This window comes from Crocuta crocuta, unplaced genomic scaffold (genome assembly GCF_008692635.1).
Source record: "Crocuta crocuta isolate KB4526 unplaced genomic scaffold, BGI_CrCroc_1.0 scaffold3, whole genome shotgun sequence".
NCBI classification, from domain to species: domain Eukaryota; kingdom Metazoa; phylum Chordata; class Mammalia; order Carnivora; family Hyaenidae; genus Crocuta; species Crocuta crocuta.
In genome coordinates, this window is record NW_027529934.1 from 5,562,088 (window position 1) to 5,574,786 (window position 12,699).

At 37.6% G+C, this 12,699-nt stretch overlaps 1 long non-coding RNA gene across 2 annotated transcripts; it reads left to right on the forward strand.

Moving 5' to 3' along the window:
• Positions 1–411: 411 nt before the first annotated feature.
• LOC144230795 (uncharacterized) lies at positions 412–1,213 on the forward strand. 2 transcript variants are annotated; one of them, XR_013334876.1, is made up of 3 exons: positions 412–529; positions 703–846; positions 1,018–1,213. It is a non-coding gene; the product is annotated as an uncharacterized LOC144230795 (long non-coding RNA). The 2 variants fall into 2 exon arrangements; XR_013334875.1 differs by lacking the exon at positions 412–529 and having other exon boundaries at positions 542–846.
• Positions 1,214–12,699: the final 11,486 nt, after the last annotated feature.

A 12,699-nucleotide genomic window follows, 5' to 3' on the forward strand; every position in this document is an offset into this window, starting at 1 on the left:
CTAAGAGATTGCTTAGGATTCAAAGACGATTTACCCCTGTTACGTGGATCCTGTTTCTAAGCCATAAAATGTATAAAGGCTTTTTTGGCCATTTTCAGTCCTGTTGCTGTTATGCCCGAATCGTGAGTCCCCAGAGACCTCCAAGGAGCCGGCACCGATGCAAGAACAAAAGGGTCTTTATTACAAGCTCCAGCAGGGGCTCACCCATCTCCCAGCGCAGCAGCAGCAGCAGCAAGGTGAAGCCTCGAACAGTGGCGAGCAGGGTTTCTATGGGGGAAGGGCGGGGGTGTTACCGTGTACACGTTGTACGTTCTGCATCATTACATAGGCACCAATCATAATTGTACAGCACCCATAGTAACAGCATAGTAACAGTTTTGACCATTCAGTATCTGCAAGGCGTCCGTTATATTTGGCAGAACCCAATCATGACCTTTGAGAGTCTTTTAAAATGACCAATTATAAGGTGGGCTCAGAAACTCTACGTGGGGCTCCTGCAAGCAGTGATTGATTGGCAAGTTTGTACAAAGTAACTACCTGCAGCTCCCCACCCTGACTCGTCTCCAAGACTACAGGAATGTTACACATTTCTTTTGATTGGTAGATCGGAGGGCGGTCCGAGGGGGGCTTCAGCTGAGGCTTTTCCTGGAACTGGGACTACGTGCAGCCTGAGGCTGTTTCTAATGGAGGAGTTCATTTCAGGCTCCTCATTGCCAGCCCAGAGAACTCATCTGGTCAAAGTGTGTTCTTGGGAGCGGAAATGGTCCCTTTTAGTGGGCAGCTGTGGAAGTGCATAAGGATGGACTACGTGGGCCACTTTAACCTGAATCTCATTAATAACCCCGGGTGAGCAAGCAGTGCCTTGTGGGAGGAAGACAGACTGTTCCCAAGGCAGAGAAAGAAAACCATCAGCCAAGCCCATGTTTTAAAATTCTGTTCATTTACTTCAATTTCATAATCTATTATCAGTTTCCATTGCTGAATAGAGCTCATTGTGATGTTTCAATTATCTTCCAGGAAATCTGTACTGAACTTCTTCCACCATCGTCCTTCCAGCTTCCCAGAATGGGTGCAAATGTCACTAGCAATATTCATTTTATGTCATTCAAAAGTCTTACTTTAAATATTACTTCTGAAATTTACTATGAAATAATGTATGGCTTGTGTTTAGAAAATATAACCTATTAAAACCAACATAACTTTGGATATACAATTTCAGACTCTGAGGTGATCTTAATACATCAAGATAATAAATGTTTTCCTAAACTTTAACTCAGCCTCAAATCCATGACTTGGTAAATTTCTCACTGTCATGCAATGTATGCTTACATCCTCGAGGGAATCAAGATAGTTCTAAAAATGATAAGATGACAATGTAACTGCTCACATAGTGAAAGTTTCATATCACTTTTTTTAATTCCCTCATCATTGGTATTCACATCAGGGAGGTTGCACCTGAGTCACACCTGAACAACCAGCCATTCAAATCGCTTAATATCATGAACCCAAACTGTTAAAAACTTGTGAGTTGACTTTTCTATAACAATTAGTGGACTGGCTTACTTGCTCCATTTTTAAACCTTGTTAAAACTCTTTCAGTGTCTGTGTGAAGGTACTGAGTGCACATTCATTGACAGATTACTATCCCTGGACATAGGTAGTGTGACATGAAGGGCACTGACAGACGACCTGATTTAAATTCTCCAAGACAGCGGTCATGATGAAGTGCCTTGGGTCTCTCCCATCACATTACTCTAGCGTAGACCAGCAAGGAGTCTGACGGATCAGATCTGAACCCTGGCTCTGCCACTAACTAGCTGTACAGCCTTGATAAATTACTTCACCTCGAGGAGTCGGCTACTTCATCTATGAAAAGTGGTGATATCAGTAAGTATTTTACAGACGACTGAGTGGATTAAATGAGACATTTGTGAGTGCTCCAACAAAGTATTTGGTGCAAGATAGGCAATATATACTATTATCTTCTGTCAATACCTGGAATCTCCACCTTCATCTCTTCTCTTGATGCTCTTTTTTTTCCACCTCCCTTGTCTTCAAGACAACAAGCTCTCCCCCAAAAGCCATCACTTGAATCCTTACTCCTCCTTATTCTCCATACAATCAAATAAAGACAGGAAACTATTTTCCCACCTTTTCTTTAACTTTATTTATTTATTTTGAGAGGGACGGGGAAAGAGCATACAAGCCTGGGAGGGGCAGAGAGAGAGAGACACAGGGGATCCAAAGCAGGCTCTGGGCTGAGCACAGACAGCCTGATGCAGGGCTCAAACTCACAAACAGTAAAATCATGACCTGAGCTGAAGTCAGATGCTTAACTGACTGAGTCACCCAGGCTCCTCCTTCTCACATTCTTATTAGGGCTTCCAGGCCTTACTCTTCTACCTGCCCCTGAAGATCCTTCTTTCTGTAACTTTATCCTCTCCCTCGCCACTCATTCATTTCCTTCACCTATGATCATATTCAAACATATCTTATCTTAAAGCAATGAAAGAAAGCATTTCCCTGGATTCTATGCTCCTAATTACCATAACAATCTCCTCCCTGACTTGACAAATATATTCCTTCTTCCAGTTCCTAGACTAAAAGCTACAAATGAGTAAGTCAGCATTCTTGCCCTCAGGGCGGTCAGAGTACTGGGAAACAGTATTACCATGATTAGTACAATACGTTGTGATTCTGTTCCCTCGCCAGTAAACCAGGGAAAACAAAGGTTTACTTTTTGCTCATGCAAGTCTAATGTGGATGTGGCAGCCATCCGTGGATGCCAAGGGTGACAGAGAGAAGACTTCAGCCTCCTACAGGATGTTTTGAAAGACCTAGTCTGCTACCAGCTTACATTGTTCATCCCCACATCCAACTGACCAGAACTAAGTCACATGTCCCCATTTGTCCCCGAACTAATCTTGAGAGCAGAAAGGCACAGAAAAGAACTAGAGAAACAACCATAAGCAAGTAATAAATGGCAATAAGTATAGAGCTATCAATAATTGCTTTGAATGTAAATGGACTTAATGTTCCAAGCAAAAGACAAAAGGTAAAAAAAAAAAAAAAAAAAAGACATAGGGGGACAGAAAAAGCAAGACCCATCTCTATGCTGCCTACAGGAGACTCATTTCAGACCTAAAGACACACATAGAGATCGAAACTGAAGGGATGGAGGATGATTTGTTATGAATATTGAAGTGAAAAGAAATCCAGAGAAATCCAGGGCAGCAACACTTAGATAAAACAAAATTAGACTTTTTTAAATTTTAATTTTCTCAAGTAATCCCTACACCCAACATGGGGCTTGAACTTACAAACCCAAGATCAAGAGTTGCTTGCTCTACTGACTGAGGCAGCCAGGTGCCCCTCAGACAAAAAAGACTTTAAAACAAAGACTATAATAAGAGACAAGGACACTATATAATCATAAACTAAAGAATCCAATAAAAGATATAACAATTCTTTTTTTTAGTTTATTTATTTTGAGAGAAAAACAAAGTGCGCATAAGCAGGGAAAGGGCAGACACAGGGAGAGAGAGCATCGCATGCAGGCTCTGTGCTGACAGCAGACAGGGCTTGAACTCATGACACAGGGCTTCAACTCATGATCCATGACCTGAGCCAAAACCAAGAGTCAGACACTTAACCAACTGAGCCCCCAGGCACCAATATATATATATATAAATTGTAAATATTTACTCATCCAATATGGAAGCACCCAAATACCTAAAGCAGCTAATAACAAACATAAAGGAAGCAATCAATAGTAATACAATAATTATAGGGGATTTTAACACCCCACTTACATCAATGGATGAATTATGCAGAAAATCAACCAGGCAACAGTGGCTTTGAATGACACACTGGACCAGATGGATCGAACAGATATATTCAGAACATTCCACCCAAAAAGAGCAGATTACACATTCTTTTCAAGTGCACATTGAACGTTCTCCAGAACAGATTACATATTAGGCCACAAAACAAGTCTCAACAAATTCAAAATGATCAAAGTTACACTATGAATCCTTTCTGACCACAACACTAGAAAACTAGAAATCAACAACAAAATCTGGAAACAGCACAAAAATATGGAGGTTAAATAACTTGCTACTAAACAATGAATGGGCTAATCAAGAAATCAAAGAGGAAATTTAAAAACACACGGAGAAAAATGAAAATTAAAACACAACTTGCCAAAACCTTTAGGATGCAGCCAATGTTCTACGAGAGAAGATTACAGTAACACAGGCCTACCTCAGGAAGCAAGAAAACCTCAAATAAACAACCTAACCTTATACCTACAGCAGCTAGAAAAAGAACAACAAACAAAACCCAAAATCAACAAAAGGAAAAAATAAACAATAAAGATTAGAGCAGAAATAAGCAAATATAAACTAAAAATAATTTTATTTTTATAGAACAGATCAATGAAACCAGGAGCTTGTTCTTTGAAAATATCAACAAAATTAACATTTAGCCAGACCCATCAAAAAAAAAAAAAAAAAGGTGGGGAGAAGGCCCTCAAATAAGATCAGAAATGAAAGAGGAGAAAAAACAACCAACACTACAGAAATGCAAACAATTGCAAGAGAATATTAGGAAGAATTAAATGCCAACAAACTGGACAACTGCCAATAAGGAATGCATAAATTCCTAGAAACCTGTAACTTCCCACAGCTGAATCAGAAAGAAATAGAAAAAAAAAGTATGCCTTACTTATTTTTTGAGAAAGAGAGCATAAACAGGGAAGGGATAGAGGGAGAGGGGGACAGAGGATCCAAAGCAGGCTCTGCACTGACAGGCGTCACAGCAAAGAGCCCGATGTGGTGCTTGAATTCACAAACTCATGATAGGAGCTAACGTCAAACACTCAACTGACTGAGCAACCCAGGTACCCCAAGAAACAGAAAATCTGAACACACCAATTACCAGCAACGATATTGAATCAGTAGTCAAATTACCCCCAACAAACAAAAGCCCAAGAGCAGATAGCTTCACAGGTGAATTCTACCAAACATTAATGAGGACTTAATACCTATTTCTCTCAAACTATTCTAAGTTATAAACAAAGGAAGGTAAACTGCTAAATTCATTCTATGAGGCCAGCATTACCCAGATACCAAAACCAGGTAGGACACTAAAAAATAGGGAAGTACAAGCCAACATCTCTGATGAAAACAGATGCAAAAATCCTCAATAAAAAATAAGCAAACCAACTCTAACAACACATTAAAAAATTCATTCACCACAATCAAAGGGGATTTATTCCTGGGATGCAAAACTAGTTCAGTATTTGCAAATCAATCAACATGATACATCTCATCAACAAGAGAAAGGATAAAAAAACATATGATCATTTCAATTCTTGCAGAAAAAGCATTTCACGAAGTACAACATCCATTCACAATAAAAACCCTCAACAAGTAGAGATAGAGTGAACATACCGTAACAGAGTAAAGGTCATATTTGATAAACCCACAGCTAACATCATACTCAATGGTGATAAACTGACAGCTTTTCCCCTAAGGTCAGGAACAAGACACAGATGTGCACTCTCACCACTTTTGTTCAAAATAGTCCTGGAAGTCCTAGCTATAACAATGAGGCAAGGAAAACGAATAAAAGGCGTCCAAATTGGTAAGGAAGAAGTTAAACTTTCACTACTTTCAGATCACATATAAAACCCTGAACACTCCACCAAAAAACTACTAGAACCAATAAATGAATTCAGTAAGTTAACAGATACAAAATTAATATACAGAGAAATCCACTGCATGGCTATACATTAATAATGAAGCAGCAGAAAGAGAAATTAAGAAGACAATCCCACTTATAATTGCATTAAAAATAATAAAATACCTAGGAATAAACTTAACCAAAGAGGTGAAAAATCTGTGCTCTGAAAACTGTAAAATATGGATGAAAAAAACTGAAGATGACACAAACAAATGGAAAGATATTCCATGCTCATGGACTGGAAGAACAAATATTGTTAAAATGTCCATACAACCCAAAGCAATCTACACATCTAATGCAATCTCTATTAAAATACCAACAGTATTTTCCACAGAACTGAAACAAACAATCCTAAACTTCATATAGAATCACAAAAGACCCCACAAAGCCAAAGCAATCTTGAAAAACAAAGCTAGAGGTACCACAATTATTATTTCAAGTTATACTACATAGCTATAGTAATCAAAATGGTATAATACTGGCACAAAAAGAGACACACAAATCAATGGAACAGAATTTTAAAAAACCAGAATTAAGCCCACAATTAAAATTAAAGCCCACAAAAAGTGCCTGGCTGGTTCAGTCAGTTAAGTGTCCGACTTTGGCTCAGGTCATGATCTCACAGTCTGTGGGTTTGAGCCCCGGGTCCAGCTTTATGCTGACAGCTCAGAGTCTGGAGCCTGCTTTGGATTCTCTGTCTCCCTCTCTCTCTCTGCCCCTCCCTCGCTCACACCCTGTTTGTCTGTCTCTCTCTCTTTCTCACTCGCTCTCAAAAATAAACATTAAAAAAATTTTAATATATGGGAAAACTGGACAGCTCTATGCAAAAGAATGAAACTGCACTTTCTTACACAAAAATAGACTCAAAATGAATTAAGGACCTAAATATGATATCTGAAACCATAAAAATCCTAGGAGAGAGCACAGGCAGTAATGTATCTGACATCAGCTATAATAACTATCTAGGTGTATCTTCTGAAACAAGGGAAACAAAAGCAAAAATGAACTATTGGGACTACATCAAAATAAAAAGCTTATGCACACAAGAAAATAATCAACAAAACTAACAGGCAGCCTACTGTATGGGAGAAGATATTTGCAAATGACATATCTGATAAAGGGTTAGTATCCAAAATAGAGAAAGAATTATACAACTCAACACGCCAAAAAAATTTTTTTTTCAGTTTTAAAATGGGCAGAAGACATAAACAGACATTTCTCCAAAGAAGACACAGATGGCCAACAGACACACGAGAAGATGTTCAACATCACTCATCATCAGAGAAATGCAAATCAAAACCACGATGTCAGAATGGTTAACATTTTTAAAAGAAACAAAAAGTGTTGGCGAAAACGTGGATAAAAAGGAAAACTCATGTACTGTTGGTGGCAAGCTGATGCAGCCACTATGATTATCACAGTGGAGGTTCCACCAAAAATTAAAAATAAGATTACCATACGATCTAGTAATTCCACCACTTGGTATTTTCCCAAAGAATATAAAAACATTACATCAAAAGGATATATGCACCCCTATATTTATTGCAGCATTGTTTACAATCGTCAAATTATGGAAGCAGTCCAACTGCCTATCAATAAATGAATAAACACAGAAGAACTGGTATAAATATATACAATGGGATATTATCAGCCATGAAAAAGAATGAAATATTGCCATTTGCAACAATATGCATAGATCTAGAAGGTATGATGCTAAGCAAAATAAGTCAGTCAGAGAAAGACAAATACTGTATGATTTCACTCACATGTGTAATTTAAGAAACAAACAAAACAAAACAAACAAACAAAACACAGGGAGAAAAAAAGAGACAAACCAAAACCAGACTTTTAACTATAGAGAACTAATGGTTACCAGAGTGGAGGTGGCTAAGAGTATGGGTGAAATAGTTGAAGGAAATTAAGAGTATGTTTATTGTGATGTGAGCACTGGGTGTTGAATACAATTGTTGAAATCACAATATTATACATCTGAAACTAATATAATACTGCATGTCAACTATACTAGAATGAAAATTGTTTAAAAAGTGATGAGAGTGGGCATCCTTGTCTTGTTTCTGATCTTAGAAAAAAAGCTTTCACCTTTTCACTGTTGGGTATAATATTAGCTGTGGGTTGTCATATAGCCCCCTTATTATGTAGAGGTATGTTTTCTAGATACTCACTTTTAATCACTTTTTGAGAGTTTTTATCATAAATGCATTTGAATTTGTCAAAAAATTTTTCTGCAACTATTTTTATCCTTCATTTTGTTTATGTGGTATATCACATTGATTGATTTGTGGATATTGAACCATCCTTGCATCGCTGGAACATATCCCACTTGATGTGGTCAACGATTCATTTAATGTATTGTTCAGTTTGGTCTGGTCATATTTTGTTGAGAATTTTTTCACTGTTCATAGATATTGGCTTGTAATTTTGTGTGCACATGTGTGGTGTCCTTATCTGGGTTTGGCAGCAGGGTAATGCTACCCTCATAAAATGAGACTAGGAGCATTACCCAGTCTTCAAATTTTTAGAAGAGTTTAATAAGGATAGGTATTAAATCTTCTTTGAATGGTAGAATTCACCAGTGAAGCCATTTGGCTCTAGACTTTTGATTGTTGGGAGGTTTTTTACTACTGATTCAATTTCCTTACTAGTAATCTGTTTATTCAGATTTTCTATTTTTTCATGATTCAGTCTTGGAAGATTATAAGCTTCTAGGACTTGTTCCATTTTCTAGATTGTCCGATATTGTCATTGTATAATTGTTCATGGTAGTCTCTTACAATCTCTTGTATATCTATGGTATCAGTTCTAACTTCTCTTTCCTATCTGAATTTTTAAAGTTGAGCCCTCTTTTTTCTTGAGTATAGCTGAAGCCTTGTCAATTTTTTTCAATCTCTTCAAAACATCAGCTCTAGGTTGTATTGATCTTTTCCATTGTTTTTTAATCTTTATTTATTCCTTTCTAAGCTTTATTATTTCCTTCCTTCTACTAACTTTGGGTTTCATTTATTCTTTTTTTCCCCTAGTTCTTTGAGGTGTAAAGTTAAATTGTTTGAGATTTCTCATTCCTGTTTCTTGAGGTAGGCCTACATTGAGGTAGGCTATGAACCCTCTTAGAACTGCTTTTAATGCATCCCGTAATTTGGGGGATAAAATTTTTTGTTTTCTGTATATACCTATTAAATCCAATTGGTCTAGGGGCACCTGGGTCGCTCAGTTAGTTAGGCCTCTGGCTTTGGTTCAAGTCATGATCTCAGAGTCTGGGAGTTTGAGCCTCGCATTGGGCTCTGTGACAACAGCTTGGAGCCTGTAGCCTGCTTCGGATTCTGTGTCACCCTCGCTCTCCCTGTTCTTCTCATGCTCGCTCGCTCTCTTTCTCTCTCTCTCTCTCTCTCAAAAATAAACACTAAAAGAAAAAAATTAAATCCATTTGGTTTAATATGTTATTTAAGACCTATGTTTTCTTAATGGTTTGGTTGATCTAGCTTTGATATAAGTAGAGTCTTAAAGTCCCTACTATTATATTGCTGTCAATTTTCCCTTTAGGTCTGTTAATATTTGCTTGGTACATGCCGGTGCATCTATGTTTGGTGCCTATATATTTACAAATGTTATATCTTCTTGATTGCCCCCTGTATCATTATGAAGTGCCCCTCTGTCTTTTATTACAGTCTTTGTTTTAAACTCTTTTGTCTATACCAGCTTTCTTTTTATTTACATTTGCATGAACATTTTTTTCCATCCCCTCATTTTCAGTCTCTGTGTGTCCTTACTTTTGAAGTGAGTCTCTTATAGGCAGTGTATAGATATGCTGTGTGTATTTTTGGTAGTTCGGCTACTCTTTTAATGGGAGAATTTAGTTCACTTATACTTAAAGTGATTATCGATAGGTATATATTGATTCCCATTTTGGTGATTGTTTCCTGGCTGTTTTATAGTTAGTCTCTGTTCCTTTCTTCTACTCTTTCTTTTTCCCCTTATGGTTTGATAATTTTCTTTAACCTTATGGTTAGATAAATTTCTCACTCTCTTTTGTGTATTTACCAGAAGTGTCTGCTTTGTGGTTACTGTGAGGTTCACATATATCATCCTATGTAAATAACAGTCTTATTTTTAAGTTGATAGTAACTTCAAGTTGAACATGTTCCAAAACTCTACATTTTTACTCCCCTCCCCCATATTTTTCTTTTCACATTTTATATCTTTTTATGTATCCTTTAATAATTATTGTAAACTTAGTTAATTTACTACGATTGCCTTTTAACTTTCATAGTAGCTTTATAGTGATTAATCTACCACTTTTACTTTAAATTTACCTTTTCCGGTGAGATTTTTACTTTGTATGTGTTTGTGCTATTAATTAGGGGATTTATTTTAAGCTTAAAAATGTCCCTTTGGGGCACCTGGGTGGCTCAGTCAGTTAAGCATCTGACTCTTGATTTCGGCTCAGGTCATGGTCTAACAGATTGTAAGATCAAGCCCCACATGGGGCTCTGTGCTTACAACACAGAGCCTGCTTGGGATTCTCTCTCTCCCTCTGTCTCTACCCCTCCTCTGCTCATGCTCACTCTCTCTCTGTCTCAACATAAATAAATATTAGGGGCACCTGGGTGGTTCAGTTGGTTAAGTATCTGGCTTCAACTCAGGTCATGATCTCACAGTGTGTGAGTTTGAGCCCTGTGTTGGGCTCTGTGCTGACAGCTCAGAGCCTGGAGCCTGCTTTGGATTCTATGTCTCCCTCTTATTCTATGCTCTTCTCCTACTCATGCTGTCTCTCTCCTTCAAAATTAATAAACATTAAAAAATATTTTTTAAAAAATTTAATATGTCCCTTTAGCACTTCCTTTAAGGCCAGTTTAGTGGTAATAAACTCCTTTAGCTTCTGCTTGTCTGAAAAATTCTTTATTTCTCCTTCTATTCTGAATGATAATCTTGCAGGATAGAATATTTTTGTTTTTTGTTTTTTATTTTCATTTTTTTTATTCGAGTGTAGTTGGCACACAATGTTACGTTAGTTTCAAGTGTACAACATAATGACGCAACTTCTCTACATGTGATACTATGCTCACAGCAAGTGTAGCCACATCTGTCCCCATACAATGCTATCACAATATCACTGTCCATATTCACGATGTTGTACCTTTTATTCCTATGCCTTATCCATTTTATAATTGGAAACTTGTATTTCTCACTCCCCTTTATCCATTTTGCCCATCCCCACACCCCACCTTCCCTCTGACAACCATCAGTTTTTTTTCTATATTTATAGGGAAATAAAGGTTGTTTATTCATTTGTTTTTTGAAATCCATATATAAGTGAAATCACATGCATTTGTTTTTTTTCAATCTGACTCATTTCACTTACCACACACACACACACACACACACACACACACACTATATCACATCAGGTAGAGTATTTGGGGTTGGAAGTTTTTTCCTTTAAGCACTTTATATATACCATGTCATTCTTTTCTTCCAAGCAAAGTTTCTGCTGAGAAATCTTCTGGTAGCCTTATGGAGTTTTCCTTATATGTAACAATTTGTTTTTCTCTTGCTGCTTTTAAGAATCTTTCTTTAGGGACACCTGGATGGCTCAGTCAGTTAAGCAACTTCAGCTCAGGTTATGATCTCATGGCTCATGAGTTCGAGCCCCACATCAGGCTCTTTACTGTCAACACAGAGCCCACTCAGATCCTCTGTCTTCCCCTCCCCCTGCTCAAAAATAAATATTAAAAAAAGAACATTTTTTTGCTTTTAACTTTTGACATCTTATTTGTAATGTATCTTGGTGTGGATCTCTTTGGGCTCATCTTATTTGGAACTCTCTGTACGTGAATATCTATCTCCTTCCCTAGGTTAGCGAAGTTTTCAGCCATTATTTCTTCAAATAAACTTTCTGCCCTTTTCTCTCTCTTTTCTCCTGGGACTCCCTGTAATGCAAATGATATTCTACTTGATGTTATCCTACAGGTCCTTTAAATTATCTTTATTTTTTTATTAATTTTTCTTTTTCCTGCTCTATCAAGGTGAGCTCAATTGCTTTGTCTTCCAGCTCACTGATCTAATCTTCTGTTTCATCTAGTATGCTGTTGAAAACCACCCCCAACCTCAGCGTTTTTTTTCAGTTCAGTTGTTGCATTCTTCAGCTCTGTGATTTTTGTTTGATCTTTCTTGTATTTTTTATTTCTATTGACTATCTCACAGTGCTTATCCATTCTTCTTCCAAGTTCAGTGAACATCTTTATGAGTATTATTTTGAATTCTTTATCAGATAGATTATTTATCTCTATATCATTAAGGTCAATTTCTGAGGTTTTATCTTTTGTTTGTCTGTTTGGAATGGATTTCTCTGTTTCCTCATTTTGCTTGACTCCGTGTTTGCTTCTATATATTAGGGGAAACAGTTACCTCTCAGTCTTGAGTGAGTGGTATTGTATAGATGATGAAACTTCTTTAAACCTCACCCTAGATCTTGGTTGTCTCTCCAAACTTTGTGATTATCCAAACTGCCTGATTGATTCTATCAAGAATTCTATTATTTTTTCAATGTTTATTTATTTTTGACAGACCACAAGGAGGAGAGGAGGAGAAGAGAGAGGGAGACACTGAATCCAAAGCAGACTCCAGGCTCTGAGCTGTCAGCACAGAGCCTGGTGCGGGACTCAAACCTACAAACCATGAGATCATGACCTGAGTTGAAGTTGGTCCCATAACCGACTGAGCCACCCAGATGCCCCTAGAATTCTATTATTGATAGAACAAATCACCGATGAGGATGTGCCAGGATCTGTCAGTGTTCCAAGCTGAGGAATCTCATTGAGCACCCAGGTTCAGACTAACTGGAAAACTTATCCTCGGGCAGAAGCTTTTAAAGTATGCAAATACAGGGGCGCCTGGGTGGCTTAGTCCGTTAAGCGTCCGACTTTCGCTTAGGTCATG